At 38.6% G+C, this 26,906-nt stretch overlaps 1 protein-coding gene across 3 annotated transcripts in view; it reads right to left on the reverse strand.

Moving 5' to 3' along the window:
- Positions 1–26,906, reverse strand: part of LOC408824 (immunoglobulin-like and fibronectin type III domain containing 14) — a 416,641-nt gene that overhangs the window by 361,248 nt on the left and 28,487 nt on the right. For all 3 annotated transcript variants that reach the window (XM_026440920.1, XM_026440919.1, XM_026440918.1), the window contains exons 3-6: positions 23,042–23,149; positions 22,663–22,765; positions 22,215–22,286; positions 2,454–2,627 (exon numbers count right to left, since the gene is read on the reverse strand). The gene's annotated coding sequence lies outside the window, so the exon portion shown is untranslated. The remainder of the gene's footprint in view (positions 1–2,453; positions 2,628–22,214; positions 22,287–22,662; positions 22,766–23,041; positions 23,150–26,906) is intronic.

Raw genomic sequence — 26,906 nt, forward strand, 5'->3', positions numbered from 1 at the left:
AAACGATTGAAGAAAAATCTAATTATATAGTTTTCAATGTATTGAATATTAGAGATATCGCAAGATATTATACTTTCCAAGTCCATCCAAAATAAAAGATAAAAAGTATCGAATAACGAGTTAATCGTTGATACAAAAGGAGAATCCCCTAAACCGAGAACAATTAAAAAAGTAATAGAATTTTCGTGATCGAGCAACGCTCCACCTTTATCAAAATACCGAAGGTGGTGGCATCCGGGATCGAAAGGAAGCATTTTCATCGGGCGACAAGGTCCCCCGATCCCTTTCTTCGCAGAGAACCCTCCCAAAGAGAAGAATGTTGACTTTAAAGGATCCTTCCTCTTTAAAGGCTGCTCGTGTGGACGGCGACACAGCAATACGTTTAATATACGCACACGCGTGTAACCGTTTTCCTGTACGTGAATCCTTTCCTTTCCTTCCCTTCTCTCCTTGTTTATACGTGTCTCTTCTATAAGGGGTGAGTACGTGAGTGCAGAGAACGATCGAATTTCTTTCCACTGGAAAGAAATTTCCACCAAAACCGTCCCCGATTTCGACGTTTCTCTCTTTCTCGACGGAAAATCGGGGGAAGGGAGAGGCTGTGGTGGCTCGTGTACACGGATTCCTCGAGACGTCTTATCGGATTCCGCGCACGCTGAAAGAAACGGCACGCATCTCCGTTTCTCTATGAGTCGTTTTCTAAAAGGCTGCCTCTATCGAGACCGGCAAGAATTCAACCCCGTTTCAAACGTTTGATCGTGCCCGTATCGATTTCGATGGACTTCTTATCCTCCTGTGTTTCTTTTTTTTTTTTTTTTTCCCCTTCCTCCAATCGTCCTTTTCCACGAATCCCTTCTCTTATTCCCGTGTACGATCGATCGTGGCGTCGAATCGATTTTATATTTAATTTTCGAATCTAATCAATACTTCCTTCTCTGAGTACGAAATTACCAATTCCAGAATACGCTCTCAAAAAACGCGAGCATAAACCATTAAAACATCGGAATGGCAAGTGAATTACGAAACTAACGAAAAGGGAACACAGAAAATCTGTTTAAATCGCGGAAAGAATACGATAAATCCACGCGAAACTCCTCCTGTGTGTACGTATGATTCTTTAATCCTCCACATTCCTTTACATTTGTAACCCAAACTTATACGCCATTTTGGTTTGACAGGCTCCGTTTAAATCACGTTCGAACACGTCGGAACGTACCTCTAATTACCCGATGCCGGGCAGTAAAATTAGGTACACGGACGGGCGCGTGTAGGAGGAGGCTGGAATAGCGGCAACAGAAGCAGGAACGAACGAACGAACATCGTTTAACCGGCGACAAAGACTCCACGGGCAACAACGGAAAAGGGTGGAGGGGAGGGAGGGTTTGGGAAAGCGCGACGACCCAAAAGCTGCGACGGAGGGAGAAGGATAAAAAGGGCGGTGGAAATGGGGTCGTAGGACGTAAACTGAGCGCGGATCGTAAAAGTGGGGCATGTATATTTCGTTAGAGGGGGGTAACACGTTGCGTTACCCTGGCTTTATTATGCTTCTCCGGAACAAACGTTGGTCCGCTATCACTTTTTAACCACCCTCTGAATGAAAGTTTCGAGAGGATCTTTTTTCTCAACGGAATGAGAGATGAATATATGCGGGTGCGTTTCTTTTTTTTTTTGGAATGTCTGAAGATCGAAGTTAATCTCTTTGGGATGATAAAGGAACGGAAAAACACGTGGACTTTTTTTGCTAAAGCTTGGAGGATTGTGGGATTGTTGATAGATTGAATCGAGAAATTTAATTGATCGAATGAGACGATGGAAAAATGATATTGAAATTGAATAATAAATCTGAAATATGGTGTCTGATAAAAATCAGTAGTATCGAATATGATATTTTTTCACGGGAATTTTTCTGATTATTTCTTCGTGATTAATTTTTATGAGATTGATATAATGGTGTGAGATTCTTTTAAAATCTTTCTTTTTATCAATCATTCGTTCTGGCATTAATTTCACACGTCGATGCGAAAAAGATTAACAATTATCATGTTCATCGATCTATATTCAAATATATTCATTGTTTAAAAGATTTAATTCCATTCGCAAGTATAATGACAGTTTCAATCTATCACTGTGAATCTACGTTTCGGTTCTTAATCGAATCGAAAGTATTTTATGATCAACCGATATCGAAGCTCAACGATTCTTTCCTATTTTTCACGTTTTTATTAGATTAAACGAAAAAAAAAAGAAGAAGAAGAAGAAGAAAAAAGAAAATGAGGAAATCACGTTGAACTTTTTGTTTAACTTTTTCTTTCCCGAAGGATCGATTTTAAAAGATTTTAAAAGATTGGTTGGTTATTTCATATCCATATTTCATTTTCGCGATGGAAATATTATAAAAATGTTTTTTCAAAAACGAATATTAAATAAATATTAATAAATTGTCAGAAACTCACCCATTTATGATGAATCCGTGAAGATGGAGACACAAGATCTTGCCCCGTTTTTGCAATACATAACAACTTCTGGCGTGATGAAAGAGAAGATGAATAGATGGGAAGGAAACAATTAGGCACATTTCGCCTTCCGGTATTGTCTTCCAAAGTTACTATTCCATCTGGACTTCTAGCCTAAAATACTTGGAATATTATTTTAGGAATTATACTTTAAACGCTGCTTAACGATCTTATCAACTGTCCTCCGCAATTTCTCCAATATAATAAAATAAAATTACCTAAAATCTTACCGAAACGAAAAAATGAATTAATATAAAAGAAATTAAGATAAAAAAGAAAACATTAAAAATACTTCGTAAACAATATTAAAAATTAAAATTACAATAATTTGACTTATATAAATCTTTCTTTTCTTTTAGAAAAACCTAAATCGTATCTCTCGACATATATAATTTTATTCTACAAATTAAAAGTAATCGAGGAATATTCCGATTGAGAATAAATGAGTTTCTTCCTCGTATCTCGATACTTCGTATACTCGTCGAACACGAACAAAATTAAAATCTCGAAAACGATCGTACATTCAACGGAATTTAACGAATTAAACGTTAAAAGTTTATCGCGAATGGATCGAGTCATCGCGTTATTTAAAGCGTTACACGAACCGAGTCTTGTTCGAAAGACTTCCCCCCCTCGGTCTTTATCGAGAAAACGAGTTCCTGTCCAATGAGCGGCATCGAGATAGAGATAAGGATAGTTCATATGCATACGAGCTTCCTGCATTCAAGCAGCGAGAATAACTCGAGGCGATTCCTTTCGATCCTTCGTGAAAATTCTCCAAAGGAAGCCGACCGAAAATCGCTTCCCTCCAACAAGAACAACCCGCCTACTAATGATCCCCCTTTGTGATCGAGAGATCCCCCTTAACATCGAATAAATTAATCGTTCCTTTATCGCTGCCAGATCCTCTACTTGTCCCTTCGACGATCTCGATTCAACATTTATAATATAATTTAAATATTAAGACAATTACAACGAAAACAATTCTCACTATTCTTACCATTCTCCTTCTCGCAAGATTCAAAAAAATTGAATCAAAATTAAACAACAATCCGATATCCTAATATATAATTCAATAGGGGATTAAAGGAGATTAAATTTTTGTACAAATTATTTAAATATCTAACAAAAATACCCATACCTTTCCTTTCTCCTCCCTCTTTCCGTCGGCAAATTTGGGAACAGGCAAAGGCCAAATTACCCCAAAGCTACAAGTGCATTAAATCCGCTAATGGCCCACTTACTCCCAATCTTGGGCAAAGCACCGGTTATTACCTGGCCAGGTGATAACCGGAGGGGGCGAAAGGCGACGAAATAGGAAATCGCGATTATTACGTAATCCCGGCATGGACATGACAGGCATGCGGTGTTAGAAGTGGCCGGAAGTCTAATCCCGTGGCGCGACACGCGTTAATGCGTCGCGTGCGGGATCTGGAAACCGTGAAATCGTTGGTCATTTAATCGAAGAGGAGGTAGGGTGAGTGTATCGTTATTGGTCAGCCACAGGGATTATAATGAGATAGCGTATCGGGATTAAACGCGTGTCCCCTCTCCCGAACGATGTGAATGGGAGGAGGAGATGAATACACTAGGGTTCCCTAGGAAGAACGGCGAAACACAAACGTTTGGAAACAACACGGTCGAACAATCCGGCCGCTGCAATGGAGCAAGCGTTGCACTTGCTCGGATTAATATAACGAACAATTTAGCCGTTGCGTTTCAACGTAGGATGCTGATGCACGCACATCGTCATCGTGTAATACGTGCACACTACGAGGTTGTGTGTAACGATAACACACACCGCCAGGGGGCTCGTTATCGTTAACTTGAGCGAACCGACTTCTTGGTCAAATAAACGAGGATGCATCGTTGCTTTACACCCTTGCTTTGTGTTTTCACCCTCGGTTTTGCGAATATTGGACGAATTTACGTTTGCTTAGACTTCGTTGCTTCCCATCCCTTCGTTTCTCATATATAGATTCGCGGTTGATAAACGTTGAAAACGAAACGATCGATTCACGGTTAATTGCGGCCACCGACGACTCCATTCCGCCCGGATCTATCCCGTATGCACGGACAATCGAGGGAAACGTGGACTTACGACGCCGATTGGGGCAATAGCTTATAGTGGGTGAACGTGCTCTTGTCGACGTTAACGATCGCGCGCCAGGCTTGAACGTGGATTTCGTAATAGAGCGGAATCTTGATTAAGCTACCGTGGCCGATAGGGTGATGGTGGTGGTGGTGGGTTGAATGAATTTGAAGGGAAGAAAGTTGTAGTGGATTGTGGATAGGGTAGGATCGATATAACGTCAATGTCCTCAAGTGTTAAATAGAGGTATCTATTGATTCGATATATATTTGCTTATGCGATTTTATTATAAGTATATATATTTTCGAAATTGCAGATTTTATTATCTAGATAAATATCGAGATATTTCTTATAGATTTATAAAGATACTAATCTGATGTTTAATCTCTTTGGAGATTGCTCTTCATCTTATATGTCATGAATCAAATGTTGATATATTTCAAACACTGATCCAATTTATACAACAATTTTAGTTTCAATGTGTAAGGGACAAAAACGTAACGAATGCAGAATCTGATAATGCATTTTACCTTCGCTTTAGGTACCGAGATAGCGGAGGTCGAGTCGGGGAATATATTTATATAAAAGGAATGGTTAAGTCGAAGGGATTTTCAGAAATTGTAAATGGTTTTAAAATTTGCAATAAATACAACATTGTTAAAAAAATATATTACTTAAAATATCAAGAGACATTTATATTATAAATAAATATTTTCGACAGGAAATAAACCGAGAACAATTCACGATTTAAACAGTTCAACCCTTTTCATGTCACGACTCTTCTAATGTATCTAGCTCAGCATCATCCCTATCCGTATTTAAAAAAATAAAATTGCAATTTTAATTCAAAATATTGCAATAAATAAAAATATTATAATAATAAAGATAGAAAGAAAGCTTGTTTAATTAAGCAGTTACGAAATGCCCGAATACCTTTCGGCTCTGTTAGCATTAAAGATCCCTAAAACAGTTGCAACAGCTGCGATTAGCGGTCGAAAGATTTCGCTTCAGGCGTATCGATAATTCATCCGTATATAAAATGAAACCTGGTCGCCAATCAGGTCCAGCCAATCAAGTCAGCTCCATTAATTATTCACCTACGTGTAAATAACGCGACAAAGGGACACGCGTTAATTCTGGTCTCGACTCGGTAGAACGTTAAAAAAAAAATAATGATAATAATAATTGATCGAGGTAAATAAATGATGGTCGTTTCAACTTCCGAATATATGAAATATTCATCGTCGAGCTCATCTTGCGGACGTCTTGAGAACCGTAATTTTCGTGAGTTATATTCAGCTCCCTAATGAGCTACGCATAATGGAATAAACAATCCGTTCTCCAATTTTTTCGATCTTCTTCTGCTCTTCTTTCGATTCTCCTTTTTTTTTCCTTTTTTTTTAATTTTTGTCGTCTTTTTTTTATTTTTTAATATCATCAGCCTCATCCGCAGGAACGAATTGCTCGACTAATGACCGACATTCTTTCCCAGCTTTCTTTTTCTGTCTTACCGGGTGGACATTACGTCAAAAACGCATTACAGAGAAGGTTTTTAAAAATTATACGTTGGATGGAAATGACTGAAATTGTGACATTGAGAACGGGGCAATTCTTTTCTCGGGGAGGGAAGTGAAATTGAAAACGAACAAAAAGATTTTGGAACAAAAGGAATTATCGAAAATTTGGAAAAAATTTCTCTCGATTTCTCAAATCAATTAACGAATAATGCGTAAAATATCAAACATATCGTTCGATATCGGAAAATCGTGTATATCGTTCGAAATAGATAAATGAATAAAAACGATACGAAAAAATTTATTTCAAAATTTATCATCAACGTGTTATCTTGCGCGTATTATCACGCATCCGAAATTAATTAATCAAGTGAATTCGAGAGTAACAAGAAGCCGGGGCAAGCAAGCGGCAAGTTTCAAGGTAAGGTAAATCAAGCATTCAGCGGTATGAAAAACTCCGGGGGCGCCAGATAAATGGATTTACACCCTATTACATATACTTAATTAAAGGCTCGCGGCGAGTCCCGCGATTTATGTCGCCTTTCAACGCTTTCGACGAGGGGAAAGAAGAGGGAGAGGAGCGCCTCTTTTCTTCTCTCCCTGCCATCTTGTGTGCACAAGGTAGCACAGCTCGGTTGTTTAAAAAGGTATACGAATAGATTTTTCAACGAGAAGAAACATTAAAACTCGGGTAATCTTTATGAATGCGAGTGCATCAAGCACGATACAAATCCTCCTCCGCCATCACCGTCCCCTTCTCCTCCACCCCTTCCACTTGGCCAGCTGTTATTCATAACGGTCATAAGTTTCTCCTCTTTTTTTCTTCTTCTTCTTCTTTTTTTCCCCTCTTCCCCGCTCCTAACTCCACGGCAGAAAATCCGGCGGGATTTCGAAAGAGGAAGGGATGGCCTCCTATATCAAACTCATTATCTATTGTAATAAAAGGTGAGCGTGCTTCATTGTTGCGATAATATAGCCGTTGAGTTTTCGCCATTCGCGTGTATTGTGCGGAATCCGACGAGGTCGCGTCGCCGCACGTATAAAAACCCGGCGAGTGAATGCGATTAATTATGGGGCGATGGGCGGGCGAGGATGCGCGCACGCGGGTCATTGAATTGAAAATTGCAAACGCGTTAGAGAGAGAGAGAGAGATAATAGTGGAAGAGCTAGATCGACTTCTTCTGGAGGGATGAAACAAAGGAATTTGACCGGTTCGTCGTGAATCAAAGACACTCTTTCTATGGGAATAAAATCTGATAACGAATTTATTTGACGTGTTATAGAAATTAAATCCCTTTGGGAATATTATACGCAGAAGACTTGTTGGCAATTTTAATGCAATCGAAAGAAGGACTTTCACTTAAGAAACTGGAAACCGTTGAATTAAAAAAACGTCGATAAATAATTCGTTATTAACCGATTTTCTCTCGCTTTTTAGGCATCCAAGCAAATTGAAATGTCCGAAAGAAGGAGACAATGAGAGAAAGAGAGAATAGAGAAACGTGGCCTCCACTATATCGTAGTAGATACAGTAATGCATCGTGAGGATTTCGCACCTTGGGAAGAAATGAAACGAGATGGTAATGGAACGATTTCAACCCGGACGACACCCCCCATTTGCCGTGAGAAAATTAACTAATTTGACGGGATAGAGAGGGTTCTCCACCATCGCGGAAAGCGGTAGCTGTGCAAATAAAAAAAAAGAGAGAGAGAGAGAGAGTCGAGTGGAAGAGGAGGGGAACAATAAAAGGAAAATTATAAGAAAGGAGAGCGAGACCAGAGATGGGGAAGGTGGAGTAAAAGACAGGTGAGGGAAAAAGAAGTAACCACTGGAGATTCTGGAATGAGAGCGAGCAGTCGACTGACTTGCATTCAACGTTTCGATCCGCCTCGGGCTTCTCTTCTTCTTTCTCTTTCTCTTTATTCCTTATACCTTTCCCCTCCTCCTCACCTATCTTGATCGCTCCCTCCCCTCCCCCCAACGTCAGCCTGAAATCAAGACCGGCTTCCACTTTCCTCTCCATTCTTCTCTTGTTTCTTTTTTTTTTCTTCCTTCTTCTTCCTCCTCTTCTTTTTTTTTTCTCTCGTCCCATTTCTTTTTATTTCTCGATCATTATAACACTGTACGGCGAATACCGGTTCCGGCCTGGTTAAATCCAATTATTTACAGTTTCCTCCGGGTCGTGGCGCACAAATGAGTCGTCCTCGGACTTGTATTATTGTACAACAGGATGAGACGAGTTCGATTATCAATCCGTCCAGGAAGGATAAATGAAAAGGTAAACGAGCGTTTTCGAATAGCCACGAGATATCCTTTCTCTGTCTCTCTTTATCTATCTATCCTCGTTTCAGTTCGTCGCATTCGTGTCCCTTGGCTTCGTTCAATTTGTTGCTCTCTGTTTCAAACGACCCTTCACGTCGAGTTTCTTTTCTTTCCACGATTATTACGACCCCGGAAATCCAATTATTTTCCGCTCGATCCGCTCGCGCTTTTCTTTTTTCGCGCCAACTTGGAGCACCCTCGACTATTATGCGAGTTGAAACCGGGTTCGACGTATCGAAAAACTACGATCTTTCCTCGTCGTTTCGAGATCGAAATCTCGAGCTAGATCCTTAATCCCATGCACTGTCAATAACATCGATTCCTTGTTACAGGTATCCCCCCGTTTGGGATGTAATTAAGAACTTTGTTTTTTAAATTTGTATTAAAAGAACAAGGATGGTATTAAAAAAAATATACAGTTCGTACGAAATTAAGCTAGTAAAATCAAGATCACGAAGCTTTGTCCTTGGACGTTAAATCACTATCTAGAATCATCCCCTCGATCCAACCTTAATCCAATTATTTCATGCCTCCTTCTTTCCAACAACTTTCTCGACATTTACGATCTCCACGTGGAGAGTCTGAATTCCGATCCCATAAGCTGTCCACAATGCAATTGGAATTCATCAAATCTGTCTCTTTTCCCTTGCAGAATCAATCATCATATTTTATGTTGCACTAATTTAATAACAAATTGAATACATTCAATTTATAACTACAACTATCTAAGAAAAGGAACTCTCTTCTTTTCTCTTGTTCTTCAATCAATTCGAGGGATCGAAGAGTTTGACAACGAGAACAGAAAAGTAACTTCGTTCCATACGGTGAATTAAAAGGGCCTTTGTATCCTTTCGAATCGTCAACCAGGGAAAGCCTCCTTTCTTTTTAGGTAATCCTTTCTTTTTAGTCTTCAATCTCACCCCTATTGCTGCCAACGAAGGGGAGAGCTCGTTCACGAGAATCACGAGAATCAAGGGCTGAACTTCGATACTGGATTCAAACTAGGATTGCTACCTTTAGTTTTTTTATTCGTGATGAAGAAGAAGCTTTTCGAGGAAATTTTATATTATACTGAAGAAATTGATACCGATATTGACGATTAATAATTTATAAGGGAGTATGGATATAGCGGTGTAATTATCGTTTAAATCGAAAATATAAATACGGGGAAAAAAATTAAAAAATTGATTATTAATTCAATGGAACAGGAACATGTGCATTTTATGTTGATAAGATGATAAACGCCGTAATTTTTAAGACGATTAAATTGATTATAATTTAAAAATATCGAAATTAATGAATAACACATTCCTTCCTCGTACTAATAATTCTTAACTTATGCCATTTATATTTCAGCTCTTCAATTAATAAAATACTTATTTACTGGAAATGTGTATTTTTCTCAAGTGTGTCTGCAGTCATAGTCTAAACATAACATGATACGATATGGTGTACTTGAGATTATGAAAGCAAGAGCACCTAAGTACTCCAAACTTCAGTTTGTGTCCAGTCTTCTAGGAATGTCTATTCGGAACAAATGAACGCAAGCAAAGGAATTACAGCCCATGTTACAGTTAAATCGAGAATTCCAGGAATTTCGAAATTGAATTTCACCATTTGGAAACGGTCTATTCATATTCCAAAAACACGATAATTAAGAGGGGATCAAGGGATAAAAATTACTCGATCTTTACATCGAATTAAATTTTAACGAAAAAGAAAAAATTCCCCACGATTTCCTTCACAGCTCGACATCCAATCAAACAACTAATATCAACCTCCTGGAAGCAAAAACCGTTTCGTTCTCTGGCAAGAAAGCTAACAGAGAGACGCAGCGATTGCAACGATAATCCAATTATTCTCTCCTCTCCCTCCCATTTCACCCGACTTCGAGATCCAGTTGAACCCGTTTTTACGTCTCTTCTTGTTTGCCAGGGCGGAGAAGAGTCAGGTGGCTCGATTCGCCGAAAAATCTGCGGGGCTTAGAAATAAACGAACGTTGTCCCGATGATCTCGCGGCTAATCAAAGACTTGTTTCGCGTGTACCCTTATTTTGATCGTAATCGAGAGCATCGTCGGTGGCTCCTTTCGTCCTACGAAACGCTTCGAGGCGACTTCATTCGACGATTTCTTCCTTTTTCTCTCTCTCTTCCTTTCTCTCTTCCTTTTCGTCCCACCGCGATTCTTTTTCGCGTGTCGACAAGGCTGGTTCGGGGACAATTTTACGGCTTGTACGATACACGATAAACGGGGAAACAAAAATGGAAAGTCCGGTCGGCTTACAAGACGCTATTACCCGATCCTACGCGGCTTAAACTCTCGTCACCGTGAAATCCGCTTATTCCACCACCACTTCCTTAAAAATCCACCTCTGGATTCCTCGTACCAGTAGGATTCTCGAGGATCTTTCTTTTTTTTTTTTAGGGATCACGAGTTGAACTCGGCAAGGATCGGATCGAATAGCGATGATTCGGTTGTTGATCGATGAAAAGATCGACGCGTTAATCGATCGGAAGGAGGAACGAATCGACAAATAATCGTGAATTAAAAAAAGAAAGAATCGTATCGGAAGCAACCGAATTTTTCCAATTGACGCCTTTAAATCAATTTTCTTCTTCCCTCTTGTTCTCTCTCGATAACCGATTTACGATCGTTATAACATTATGCCCGACGAGTTCTTTCATTAGAATCCAATTATTCCGCTTCCATCCAGGACTACTATTCTTTCTCCTTTTTTTTTTTTTTTCTTTTAAACCGAAGGATCGAGGATCTCTCGAAATGCGACAAACGATTTCCTTGGATTCTAAATTATTCTCTTCTTGAAGGGCTCGTTTTGTTAATAAAAATTAACGAGACTCATTATAAAAATATATATGTATACGATGTTGCAGAAAATTTTGAAGGATCGAATCGAAGCATTTCGAGTTGATATATCGAGAAGAAAAATATGTGATTTAAACGAGAACTGGATACAAAGTAGTTTCTTTTCAATTTCCTTTTGATCTTTTTGCCTCTCAGAAGAATTTCTACATCTCCTCTATCTATCCATCTACGACGCCATTCTCCATCGCGAGAATTATTTTATCGATCATCGGGAATAATCAGGAAACGATTTCACATCGAAGAATTTCGAAGGGACAAGATAGATCACGTATCGTTGGACACGTGAGTAACAAAAGTGTGCGTGAAGAATAATTTAGATGTTTCCGATGATGACGAGCGCGATGATCCTGATCCGACTGCCGCTCCAGCTCTCTTTTTTATCCGACACGTCAAGATGAAGAATGCCCCTTTTGATGGAACCAACCATCTCTTCATCTCTCAACTGGCTCGCATCTATCTATTCCAATTCGAATACAATACGAAACAGACAATATTTACAATAATCTCTGAATAAAAAAAACAGAACCTATTTAAGAGGAAGAACAAACGAAGCAAGGGAACTATCTTCGATTCAATTGTTGCAATTGTGATTGAATCTTGAAGAGAAAAAAGAAGAAGAAGAACTTCATAATTTTCTCACCGCCTCTATATTAATAGAATAACCTGCTCTTCCCTCTAAAAAGTTCCAAGCAACGAACAGGTGGCCAAAAGGGGATACGAAATAAAGACTCCTGGAACGAGGAGGAAGGCGACAATAGAGGAGGAAACTCCGTCGCATCGGCGACCACCGATGAACGCTTCATTTTCCACGTTTGCCCTTTGAACAAAGCGTGGTCGGCCAGATGCATGACCATTCTGCGCGGCTACCTCGACCGATAAATTCGTCGGCCGACCGCGGGCGGGTCAGAGAAAGCGGCCGATAACGCGCAAGATAAGAGACAAGGAGGGGAGGAGGGGAGGCGCGAAATGGATGGAGGGACGCACACAAGGTGAATAGAGCGAGCGGGGTTGAATGGGTGGTGGAGCGGCCATTAATTGGAGCGTCTCCCGGACGGGCCAGCGATGTGATTATTTTCATGACGTTTCGATTCAAATCAAACGCATTGTTAAACGGTTCCTCATTGTGCGCCCGCTCCAATTTGCAGCGATATTTTACCACCCGGCTTTCCACCATGCTTCTGTCAATACGCACCCCCCCCCACGTGACAATAAACAATCCCGATGACATCTAGGAAATGGCCCGGGGGCAGTTCGTGCTACAGCTGGAAAGAGATTTTTTTTTTCCTCCGTCCTAGTGCTACGATGATTTTGTTGATAGATTTTTTCTCTCTCTCTCTTTTTAAATATATTTTATCGTTCGTGGTGTGAAAATTTGAATGGAAGAATCTGAAGCGAAGGATTCTAGTTTGGAAGATGATATACTAATTTATAGAAGTCCTGTTTAATTAATGAAACATTAGTGAATCCATTCTCATATGGACACTTAATTTATTCCATTTACAATGATCATTTTTCATCGATCAGAATCTAAAACAGGATTTTCAAAAGTGTCTAACACTTGTTCCTTGAACTAATTTGATCTCCATTATTCTTTTTTCTTTATATCTCTTTCTAGACTAGCATTAATACATCGTAAACTAATTAATATATCGTAAACAATCTCTAAAGATTCTATAGAAGTGAAAGATAGAATGAATAGAATTATTCTCAAAAGCGTTGCCCAAAACTCGAAGGGAGAAGAAACAACGAGAGCCTGCCCCAATCGCAATTATCAGCCGAACGGAACAATACAAAGATATATATTATTCGCCATTTTCTTCCAAGAATCCCGCTGTCCCGAGCAAACAGGCCAAACGAGATTTATAACCATAACCGGTTAACGAGGCTAGCGCACAGTTTCTAAGTCATGAGAGAATTCACGTTAGCGAGAACAAGAGCAAAAGCAAAGTGGTGGATCGCGGGCAGCGTTTTGCGACGTTAACAAGCAAAAACGAACGAGTTTTGCCGGCTAGCTCGTTGTCTCTCTCCACGTTTTCACCGTGAAAACGTTAATTAAATCTCCCCTATCCCAACGGCGGCTTAACTCTTGTCTCTCCTCTCAAATCTCTACGGCCGTGACCATTGACAGTGATCCATTTTTCCATCTGCATCGAGATGCATTTGTGGGAAAAGGAGAGAGAAAAGAAGAAGAAGAAGTACGATGATTTCTTTGGAAGCCGGCTGTTTCGAAGAAAGAGGGCACGAAACTTTCGCATCGATCAACGATCGGCCCAACTTCTTCCCCGAGATTTCTTCCGCCGCGTAACAACCGGCTTCCACCGTCTCGTTTCCGGATCGTGCCTCGACTCGATCCTTCGTAGTTTCGCGTGAAATCGGGCGTGTTCGAGTTTGGATTAAAATCGGAAAATCTATCGATCGAATAATTCTCAACGTTTAACGATAATGATCGAATATTGGATTGGTTAACGGAATTATTTGTTCAAACGAAAATTATTATTCCCTCGTACAATTTAGAAGATACATTTCGATATTGCTTTATCCAATTATTATGAAAAAAAAAAAAAAAAGGATTAAGTAAAAATTATCCACGAGCACTGATATATCCCGGGAAGAAAATTTTAAAAGTACTTTTTGTAAAAAATTATTTATAACAGTGTTTGTTAACGAGGGACAAAAATGGGGGGAAACGAAATTTCACGGAGGTAGATAGATGCAGCACGCTAGCGATTAAGGAATATAATTAATGCTTTAATCGCGAAAATTTCAGAGGTCATTTGTAATTTAATATTCACGTGTGCCGTCGTCGCGAGTGCAGGGAACGGTTACGTTTCATTTCGGCCGATGTTTAATACGAGTGAAATTGCATTCAACTCAAGAATGGTCGGTGAAACCGTCTCGAAATATCGTCTGACACCAAGCCTTTAATCCTTTTAATCCTTTCGCTCCTAATCTCCTTAACACCGTCAAACTACACCGAGCCACGTTAATTTATGCATCCGTCCTGATTATTTGAATTTTCCCATCCATCTACCCTGCCCCCTCCTTTTATAAATATTTATTTACAAGATGAACGCCACCCTCTGAATCGAATTAAACTTTCCCTCTTGGATCAGATACACGTATATGCATCTTCTTTTTCGCGTTAAACGAGGCGAATAATCGCGCTATTTCCAAAGGAATTTGTTTGTCGAAATTTTTCTATTAACAAAAAAGATTCTAACTCTTTTCTAATTTCCATCATCATTTCTTTTCTCTTATTTCAAAACTATCAATGTAAAATTCGTACTGGATTTTATATAACAAGATAAAAATTTGAAAATAGCACTACTTCGTTTCGAACCAATTTTCCTTAAAATTACCATTTACGAAATTATCAAAGCAATTACTCCAATTTCATTCTATATATATATATATAGATCCCTCGCGACTCTTTACTTGCCTCGTTGAATTTTATTTCTCTTCGAGTGCTCTCCTTATCGAGTGCTAACGACATTTAATTATCGTTGCGAATTAATTCGCGAGAGGAATACACTTCGTTGCCTATGCGCTAATAAAAATAAAAGAAGGCGGAAAAAATGGAAGGGGAGAGAGAGAGAGAGAGGAGCGAGTGTAAAATGCATCGCCGTATTTTTGCAAAAAAAAAAGAAGAAGAAAAAGAAGTACATCATTACAAATGCAAAGTGCCATTTGCCTCGATCGTGCTTGCCACCGCATTGCAGAAAGCCAAATTGGTTTACTTAGAAATTCGCGGGAAACGAGAATGCGCCCCCTCGTTGCGCCACAATTCCTAACTTTTACACCTCCCCCGCCCTCGTTACAACGGGGCCAAACTGCCCCTCCAAACATTTATGGCGATGCTTGACGCGGCGAATCCTCGACGTGGCAAAGCCCGTCCAACCGTGCCAATTTTTCATTAATATTCGCGTTTTTTGCATTCCAACTCTTCCGGGGGGAAAGAACTTCGCGTTAAGCGCAACGCTTACTCTCGCCACGATTTATTTTGCATCGCGATTAGGCGATCTTGGAGAAAACCTGTCCTCCCCTCGTGGGATTCAGAATTTAAGAAGTTAAGTTCTTTTCTTTTGTGGCGATTGTTTTGAATGAATAATAGCGAAATCGAAGGATTTTTAGATTGAAAATGTAAAGGAACTTGGTGGATTATTATTTGCACAACTTCTTTTTGGGAGGAAAAAATTCTTTTCCGCTATCTCGGAAAATTTTATGCTGTTAAAATAAAAAAAAAAAAAGAAGAAGAAGAAATCGAATTCGTCGGATCAGTCAAAGGGAGTTGAAAGAGGAATCGTCGAAGATGTTGAAAGATCAAAAGGAAACGATGGGAATGAAGGATGACCGAAATGTAAACGAGAAGAATCAAAGAAACATCGCGATACGGAGAAGAAGAAGGGGAAGAATTAAGAGTGCAAAGAGAAGGCTCGACTCGTTTGAATGGCGCGAGCCTCGGCCAAGCAAAGAGGCGAGCAATAATAATCAAAACGAAGGAGAAGTTAGACAGAGGAATCGTAAAAGAAGGGTTTAGAAGGTGTGTTCAGGAAAAATAAGCAAGTACTGTCAAGATCAAAAAATAAAATAAGACTGGGGAAAGATAATAAATAGAGGAGCTTTGAATTTAACAGTGATAGTTTCTAAGAAAACCTGACCTGTCTCCTCTTCGATCCTAAAATTTCGAGGCATCGGCTAAAATCATCATCCAATGACTTAACGTATCATATACGTTTACATTACACAAAATTTGGATGAATCAATATTTTAATTTCGCGTTAACAGATTAACAGGAAAAATTATAATATCACCCTTGCATTTACAATTTGTGAAATATATTTCACAATAAGAAATAAAAAAAAAAAAAAATTTCGATGAATGATAATTTCTGACATACGTAAATAATTTTATATATAATCTAAATGAAACGAGAAATCCCTTAATTAGATAACATAAAACAATTAAATCCACGATTAATATTCCAATTTGAAAAATACAATTATCGATTCTATAACTAAAATTATTCTTTCGCGCGAATAATCAAAACGTTACATCTCGAAAGAGAGAAATTAAAAATTATCGTGACGCGCGCTAAAAAAGGGATGCTTTTAACAAATTATCCCTTTTCGCCTGGTACAAGGTGGTTAAGTGTCATAGGGCGGATTCGAGTGAAAAGGTGTATATATATATAAAGGACGAAATTGCATCCATAAAAATCGCACTTTGACCGAACCACGTGTTTCCACCAACTCGCGCGTGTACAAACACATCTCGGGGAACACAGCAAGGGATGGATGAGTGCATATTCGCTTGTGTACGGGGGATGAAAAAAGAGAGGTAGGGAGGGGAGAGGGGATAACAAGAGCTTGGAAGAGGGGAGGGAAAAAAAAAAAAAAAAGAAGCGAGAGAAACTTTTTCAGTAGCCAGTTCTATTTCATCGAGGTCCCTTTCGGCCTCACTCTTACGAGTTCGGACCATTTTTATTGGCACCGGGCCATGAATTTAAAATTACGCCAATGGGGTACATTTAGCTCTTTGCCAGGCTTCTACTAATTTACTTCACGACGAATTCCTACCGCCCAGGCCAAATATCCTTATACGCATTGTATGTCGAATATCCTCTCACCCTGTCTCGTCGTTATTGTAAATACTTTTTTGCAATGTTTCAAACGTCGGATCCATCATTTCCAGGATAATGATTAATGATTTAGAGGATGATGATACGAAAGGGGGAAATGGAACGTTTTGTAGAATTTATGAGAAGGAATGAAAATGATAAAGAATTACGAAGTACGAAAATATTAAAATTTGGATGGATGATAGGTTTAAGTAGTACAAGTAATATTTATAATTTATTTAAATTTAATAATCTATCGAGTGTATATAGATGCATTTATTGTGGGAATTCTCAATGGAAAAATTGAATAACGACGATACACGAGTCGTCGGGAGCAAATATCGAATAGAATTAGATAGCGATATAGAAGGAGAAGACTCCCAAGGGTCGTCGACACGGATTCGATGACGATGTTGAGCATCATCAGCAACGAGGCGAACGAATTAAAATTACGACATCGATCCGCGAAATGTTCCAATTCATATTCCCGTGTACTTTCAAAGAAACTATATCAAAAATATTATATTTTATATCATAAATCTTAATTCTTGCTAAAACTTAGTATAAACGAACAATTAACAAATATCCGCAAAGAATGGAAATTTAAATTTGAAAGATTCCAAATGATTCTTTAAAATACGAGTAAAAAAAAAATACACTTAACATCGAATCGTGTGGAATAGAAGAACGAAATAACACAAAACAAGTAAATTCCCGCATGCGTGCGTGCTTTCTGAAATTAATCTCGAATTAATTCCAAGATAGAGAGCGACCACCGTTTCCCCGAACGAACTGGTCCGAGAAATCAAAGGAAGACGGGAAAGGAACGGTGGAATTTCGACGTTTCATTCAATAAACAGGGGAATCCGGGAAGGGGGTGGATTCGCAAGCGTTCCTCATGCGGCGATTGCAATCAGAGCTATGAGAAGCGTATTTCACGAAACTTCGTTTCTCGCGCGGCGAGCAATTGGACCAAAAAATCCGACGAATTGCGGTGTGCCTTAAATTTCATCGAAAAAGAAGGTAGAGATTGGCGCGTGTATCCCACACCGTCTGAAATGCGGAGAGAGAGAAAGAGTGTATGTGCCGTCTCCGCCCCGAGAGAGAATTCGTCGATGGCCGAGGATAAAGGGCGGCGAGAGAAAGGTCGAGAGGGGTGAAGGGAGAGGGAGGATACAGGGCGCGACGTAGGAAAATAAAAGAGAGAGAGAGAGAGAGAGAGGGAGTTCGGTCCAGTGTTTTCCAGCACTCTTCGAAAATTGCATGGCAGAGCCAGCATAAGTATTTTATATCAAATAGTTCAATGTTTGCCGAGCAACCGGAGCCAATTCGCCCGATGGCTATTCGACGCCAAGTTCAAAAATTTACGATAAAATTATTCGCGAATATTTGAATAGCAAGAGAAGTATCGGGGGAAGGGGGGTGGGATCGTTCGCTCTAATAATGCACCCATAGAGCAACCCGGGGTTCTCGGACAGAATACGGCAGTGATTGATTGATAGAATTCTTTAGAATATCTCTCTACCTCCCCTCCCACACCCCCTCCTCCCTCTTCAATTTTCCATCCATTTGTTCCTCTCCCCCTCTCCACGCCCCCTCGCCCCGTTGTTACATTCCATCCCGTCCATCCCAGGCATGGCATTAGCGCGGAATTTCGCAATATTTTCTTGCTTCGATCCTTGATCACTGATCCCTCTCCCCCATTTTTATTTCAACGATTCGATGAATGTTTAAAAAAAATCCTGCACCGTTAAAGATTATCTTTTTTTTTTTATAATAATAATATCGTAATAAGAATGCAGAAGAATTTCGCGTCATCAGAATCACAGTCAGTAGAGCTCTAGGTGTATAAAGGGAGGCGTTTATGAAATTTTGATAATGCAACATGAGACGTAACGACACGACGTTTAAAGGCTCGCGAGCGAGGTAAAAACAGAAAGGGGTTGGAAAGGGGAGGGGTTGACGTTGTGAATCTCGACGCATCCGCGAGGAAGGGAGCGCAGTGGTCCGGTAGTTTCATTTCCTTCGCTCGCGTTCCACTCTCCGTTTATTAGCCTAAGAGTCTGAAGTGGCGAGAGAAAGGGTAGGTGGAGGGCGTTGAACGCGCAGTTGACCCTTCCTGGAGAAAGTGTCAAAGGAACGAACGTTTTCCCAAATTACGGCCCCACGGATAAACGCCCCGAGTAACGACGTTGCTCGGATAATCTTGTCCACCCTCTCCCCCGCTCGAATTGTCACTTGCTGATGAAAATGGGCAAACTTATCCCCTTTGAAAATTGAACGACACGAATTGAAAACGCGAGGAAATGATGAATTGCTCGTTAAATTGTCTCAAAGGTGTTTAACGATTCGACGGGAGTGATTTTTCTAATTACGAAGCTTAAATCGGGATTGATTCGATTATACTCTTTAAAAGAAAAAGAAAAAACTTTGAAACTTTCGATAAAAAATTGAAAAGCCTGTTATCATCCAATAGCGAAATTACTCGAAGAAATATCCACGATCGTCACTGTCCGTTATCAAAGAGTAATGGTTAAAGTTCCATCTAACTCCTCCTATAGAAATATCCTCCTCCATTAGCATTCTCTTCCACGTTTTTCTTTTTTCTGCCGTCGCATCAACAAAATAATTTTCAGAATAATTCGCGAACGGGAACTTTTCTGAATTCTCGCTCTCGGCTCTCCCTTCCCCTTTCCCCGTCCCTTTCGCTACGACGATCGTTATTATCGTTAGAGACACGCGTTGTACGTCCACAAAGTCGAAAAATAGTCCTCGTATTTATCAGGAAACGAGCGAAACTTTCTATTCCCCCCCCCCCGCAATTCCCCGAGATTCTATTGTCGCGCGACACGCAGTATTTCTCTCGAATTTCGCGCGTTTCAAGGGAAAGAAACTTTTTTCACAGCGCCGTAATATTTCCCTACTCGCTTATAACTTTATTTAATAACGGAGACTAATACCACACGCCTCGGTATACGTTCCTTATTTATTTCTGTTCCGGGCCACGGCTCTCTCTCCCTCCCTCCCTTTCTCTCCCTCTCTCTCTCTCTCTCTCTCTCGCATTATCCTCTTCGCGCAGTTCTTTATTATGATGCACCGCATAAAAGCATCATTACGTGATTTCTCACAATGATAAATTGTTTGCCCCCGTTGAAATATTCCATCCAGTCATCCCTCCCCTCCCTCTCTTTCTCTTTTTTCTTCGAGAAAGTAAATAATATCGAAGAAAATAAAAATTCGTTACGTACTCCGAGGTATATACGCGGGCTATTGTGCTGAAACAATGGCAGGGATGGAAGACAAAAGGATAAAAAGATGGAAAGAGAAGGCGAAAAGATGGAAGAGGAGGAGGAGGAGGAGGGTGGAAAGGTGGAGTATAATAATCCACGCGGACGGATAATGTGCAACGTTGTAACAATTTACCTCTCTCGAAGAGGTATGAAATTATTTCGACGGAGGGCTAAAGAGAATTGGTCACAATGGTCCGACGGGCCCATTGTAACCACCTGCACAGTCGTATCGTAAATACGAATCCCCTCCGAAGGAAGTAGCACGATAATGGATGAGAGTGTGAATTATATCATTCTCAAAAAATTATCGCGAAACGAGGATGCTGGTCAACTCAACTTGACCCCTCGACAAATCGTTACTTTTATCGCGAGTTAGACAGTGGAGAAATTCAGGTACTAAATAATGAAACTAAATAAATCAACCAGTGTTCTTTCAAGAAAAATTGTTGTCATCATCTGATTTAAGATTTAATAAACCAGAGGAAACCAGAAAAAGATTTCACCACTGTCTTGATATAATATAATGTTCGATATCATTCCATTTTATTAATTTTCCTAATTCTTTTTTAAGCTTAAATATCTAGCTTATAATATCCCCTGACAAAGAGCCCCACCAGTTTGACCTGCTCGAGTAGTAGGAATACCAGAGTCGTTTCAAAGCAAACACGATTCACCGGAAACGAAGAATTATCCTAACAGATACACCCCCAACTCCCGGATACGCAGGTTCGCGCGAGGAATCTTTATACGAGATGTTTTTGCCCTGGTTGAATAACATTCCGCCCTTTTTCACGCCCCACCACGCAGCCGATACGTTTTTTCCCATCGAACTACCACGTGCCTCCACATACAACGTGTCAATGGTAGGAAACGAACGTCTCATCCTATATTAGCCTAGTTTCGGCCCATTTCTTTTTCTTCTTTTTCTTTTTTTTTTTTTTTGTTCCCTTCCCTTCCCCTTCTTTCTTTTTTCCAACCAAGCCTGTTTCACCCGGTTTCCATGGAAGTGGTGGAATTTCAACGTGACCGTGGATGGTAAGGATGATATATCGATGATACACGTGAAGGCCGTGTTTGTGTTTTCTATTAGGCTAATCAGGACCGTGACTGGGAATACAGGCGGGTAAATGTGTGCCAACTCGGCTAAGGAAGACATGTGTATCCGAGTACTTGTATGTGTACGTGTATAGGGTGCCTTTATGCGAGTACGTAGGATACATAAAGGGGTGGAGAATCGAGGGTGAAGTGTATATACCAGGAGTAATACAAACGGAAACGAGGCTGGTATGGAACTAACAACTGAACCGGGTACACCGTGAGCTATATAAATTGAAGGTTTAAGGAATAACATGGTAAGATGGTCGGTTGTCATCGTGGAAAAATTCGTATGAATTCCTAACGTTTGGGATACTTGATCTTTGGAAAAGATTTTAACAACGGATGAAAACACGAGATATATGTGTATGTGTGTGTATATCATTGGATTGTCGCTCGCGAAAACGAAATGAAAACAAAGCAAAGTGTTATTTGTTGTTTGTTCTCTCTGACCTGAGACAGTATTTTGTGGAAGTGCTTCTACTAATGGATATGTATGAATGGATGGATATATATGTATGGTATAAATTCATTAGATATTTATCTATCAATCAATATGATTAAATATAATTCCTGCCTATTAACTATGAAAACTATATATATTTTTTTATTCCTTCCTGGCAGAAATCTAAAAATACCACTACATATACTACCATCTACACACTATCTACATCTATATACTTCTACTTATAGAAAAATTTGAATAGAATAGAAGATTTGCATAGAAAACTTATCTAAACTCGTTTAGATAAAAGCTTATTTAAAAGTTTTAATCAAAGAAATGGAAATTTCTTTCCATTAATTTTATAACGTTCTTAATAATAAGTAAGAGTTAATAATAAGTAAGAATTAATGATAGAACAAAAGTATTTAATAGATAAACTTACCATTTCCTTTCATTCAGGTGGAATCCAAATCTTTCTCGTATTTATTTATTTATGCTCCTTGCGAGTTAATATCTGCAACAAATTTATTTATTGGATTAACAATAAAAAAAGAAGAAACAATTGATGGATAAAAAGAAGATAAATTAAAGATAAAAAGTATGTAATACAAATTTTATAAAATTATTTGCAATTTCAAATATTTTAAGCATATAAGATTTATGTATTTTAAAAAACTTAACAAAGTTATCAATATATCAAAAAAATATATATTATAGCAATATTTTTCATGATAAATACAATATATAATAAGAAATGTTGAAAAAAAAATACATTTAATAGCCAAAAGAGCTAATAACTATAGCATTCTTTATTTTATTAAATAAATAAAAAAAACAATAGAAAATTGTTCTAAATGCATTTATTTCTTGTAAAAAAAGTAAAATATTACCTGATATGTCATGATATGGCTATAAATCGTCATGAGATATGCATGCTTCCTTTATAAGTCACAATTCACAGAACACAAGAATTACAATTCACAGAACGATAATCTGCACAAATAAAATTAAAAGTAATTAAAAAAATGTATAAAATTACAAATAAATTAAAATAAGTAATAAGAATATTGAAATTCTAACCGAAAGATATATAAAGTACCGATAACCTCAATAAGCGAAATACGCAATTGAACAAAAAAGCACAAAAAAACGTAAAAAACTAATTAATTTTGATTCAACAATGTTCAATAAATTATTAAATAACTAAAGCTAACAATAATATATAAATTAAACAACAAAATAAGGGTAAAATTATTAGAAATCACTTACTGCGCAGTTAAAATTTCGCACTCGACCGATGACGCACCTTGTCACGATGATTTTCAACAGTAGAATGACGCCCCGCGCCACAGGTTCGCCTAGGACGCTTCTAATTGGCTAGCGTAATATAGTTCCTTATTCGCTCAAACCGCGCGAAAATTTAAAATTTAAAATTTGTTATATAATACGCATTAATCATGGATTCTTATAATATTAAAATTCCAGAAAGTTTGTTTATTAAAAATAAATATTAATATTAAATAAATATTAATTGTTAAAATTAATTTAACATAAAAGTTATAAAAATTATAAAAAGAAATATAATAATAAATAAAATAATCATTTACGAAACTCAATATTTTTAATTTTAACAAGTACATTATCGACAAATATATCATTAAAATTCATTTTAATACTAAAGAATTTTTAATTTTAAAGAAATTGAAGATATTTTTGAAAGAAAATAAATATAATACATAAATTTAATGAATAAATGAATACAAAAAATAAATCAATAAATACATTGGATGACAAATATTCTTATTTACTCTTCATCATCCATACAACATTTTTGACCATGTCAATCACATAATTGTATCATTTATACATAAAAGATATAATAATTATTCATAAATAAAAACAAATAAGAAATGAAAAGTACTTTCAATACTTCAAAATAGAAAAATTTAAGAATCCTGCAATAATTTCAAAACAATTTTTCTTCAATTTTTAAAAACGATTCCCCTGCTCGTTGTCAAAAAGGAACACCGGTTCGTGCCGTAAAACTCCCAGCCGGTCGAGAAAAATGAATGCCGGGGTGGGCATGACTAAAGTACGATTGTCCATATTTCAGGGGTCGAGAAAGAAACGCAAGCACCTTTTCGTGACTGGGATAGGGTAGGTAGGTGTGGAAAAAATCATACTCCAGAATCGGCCGAGGAAAGTCTGCAAGCACGAGCTTGTGTCGAACGAGGGAAAAGAAACGGAACGGAAGGGGTTGGGAGAGAACAGTCTAAAGAGACATTCCCATCGAATACTCGAAGACCAAGGGAATTTGTAACTTTATAAGTCGGCCAACTCGGCGTGCTCCACGCGCGAAAGTATTAAGTACGATGATATATATCGGTAATATACTTTATACGGTGTGTCTGCCGGGATTTTCGAACCGACGATCGAATCAACGCTGGTCTCAAAGGGAAGCTTGCCGTTCTACTTACTCCCAGCTTCGAATCTCCACGGCACGAAGTACCAAACGAAACTCAATATCGAAAGTAGGGCCTGTATAGTTTGCAAACTCGATTATTCAACTGTTTGGACATAATCGCATCCACCAAATAACGATCTTTCGTCTTAAAAACGTGTCGTCCACCTTTCTTTTGGAAAACGAAACTTAAGAATACTGCTTTCGCTTCGTTTTCCTTTTATGGATTTTAAATGTTACTTAATAATTAAAATTTCAACGTTTTGCAAATCTAAAAGTCAGATTTCAATTCTTAAATATATAGATAGAATAGAACTTCCAATTGTCATCTGAATAACGACATGAAAGAATCAATGTAATATTAATATAATATTAATATTAATTATAGGAGATAAGAATATAGAAACGAGGGCTACTTGTCGCATTGCATTGCAACTTGGTCATTCGAGAATACTTTATCCCTTCAAACATTGAATTCGAAATTTCTATTTCTGTCCCCGAGAAATTCTTTAATCGAACTTTGGTTAAACTGGCGTCCAAGGAAATGTCGTCCGTGACAAATCTCGGTGGCGTGGTGAAAAGTTCTTGGACAAAGAGCGGAAAGTGAAAGAGAACGGAAGAGAAAGGAAATGGAGAAGGGAAGAAAGGACACGCGAGTTGGAACAAATGCAAATTATATTGCCGGCTAACGTTCGCTGAGACTGAAAAATGCCAGGAGGGCGGTATTTTAAAAGCAGGCTAGGATGGTACGAAGTGTAACCAGTTAAGGTAATTATCGCTCGTTTTTTCCTTGAATACCAGCCTGGTATTCTGAAGGTATTGTGCGAACTGACGTAGAGAAAAATGACGACCCGAGCTTATCCTGATGGAAATATATTTATGGATACAAATTAAACGAGATTGACCATTTTGTATTAAACGAAAGAGAAGTTGCATGCACCTGATTCTGTACTTCACGCGCAATTTGTTATTTCCTGTTGCCGATTTCGTTGCACAAGAGATCGAACAAAACTTGTTACTCGATTTTTCATCCTGTGTCGAGCAATTGGATTGTGTCGAAATTGGAAAAGTGCTATGGTAATTATAATAAATCTCCACGATTTCTTAATATTATTACAAATAACACTCAACTTCTCTCTCTGTTATTTTTTATTTTAGAAAGAAAAGAAACTGTATCGATTAATATATCGATTATCGCGTCGATCTCAAGGCACAAACGAATGTCCCATTCCTTCTGTCGAATGTTAACCCGTTAATTAGCGACCACGTTATCGGAAATCGCGTGACGAACGAATCCGGCGACGAGTTGGAACGTTCACTCGACACGAAGCGATAAAGAGAACGTTCTACTAACCATATATATATATATATATATATATTTCCAAATATTTAAAAATCATCGTGCGTTATCCAATTACGCCAATCCAATGTCGAAGAAACCGGTTACACAATCGTCTTACATAGCTGGCATCGAGTTTTGAACGATCGAGCGGACCTTCGAACGTTTTCATAAATTTCGAATCCCATTAAATCGATAACGCTATTGGGATAATAATACAGAGCGATTCACAAAACGTATATCCACGTTTCACGAATCTAGGCACGAAAGTAAAAAAATATGCCTGCGTATCCTGATTTAAGAACAGTTGAAAAAAGAAGAAGAATTGACGGGTTAAGAATTAATAATACCATTCTATTATCCAGTATTACGGATTCCTTTCGTGAGAGAGAGATCTATGAATCGTGGTGTATGCATTGACGTAGAGAAATAAAGAGATTGGGCGCATTCTTGGCGCAATGAAAATCGTTCGAACGATACGAACGACGCCGTAACGCCGCTGTCCCACGTTATACTCTCCTCCATTCTTATTCCAGAGAATCATTAGACGAGGATTACTATATTCCACACGATGGAAACAACGCGCGCCATTTGCGACGCGTCCAGAAGCGGGGAGGAAGGGCTTCGTCTTATAAAATCTCAATTTACCGGATTTTCCCGCTACAATGGGGACTAATGAGTGTAATATTGCCTGGAAGGAAGAAAAGTAGGTGTTTGCGATTTAAGGAGGATCCGCTTCCGAAAGGAAGCCATTCCCAACTTTCTACCCCGAGAAAATATCTTCAACGGGATACTCATCTTCGTTTCGAGGAAGTATCATCTTCGTTTGTATCCTGTATAGTCTGAAGAGAGAGAGAGAGGGATCGAGCTTTTTATCATCGCGTTTGTCGATGAGAAAGTTAACGAGGAATCTGCTTTAACTTTCTAATAAAGGGACGGCTGGTTTTAATTATTCAAGAAATGTTTAAATTTGTAAGCCTGTACAAACGCAGACGCAGTGCACGCGTGTGGTAACGAGGCCTCGTTACCACGGCAAGCTCGAAATTTTGAATAATCTCCGTCCTATTCTTTCCTCTTGATTTTCAACCAACGGTCTTATTAATATCTTAATTCAATGTGATACGAGATATTTTCATAATAATTAGATATTATTTATATATATACACGATGTAATAAGAGACGAATAATTTATGAATTGGTGAACGAATAGTACAGAGATATTCTAACGAGATATTCCTCCTTTGTCTCTTCACAATTGTGAATGTAAAATCAGAATCTCATTAAAGTTTTTCTTTAAGGCCGGTTCCCAGGTATCGATGAGCTTTCGAAGGGGG

Source organism: Apis mellifera, linkage group LG5 (assembly GCF_003254395.2).
Source record: "Apis mellifera strain DH4 linkage group LG5, Amel_HAv3.1, whole genome shotgun sequence".
Classification (NCBI taxonomy): Eukaryota; Metazoa; Arthropoda; class Insecta; order Hymenoptera; family Apidae; genus Apis; species Apis mellifera.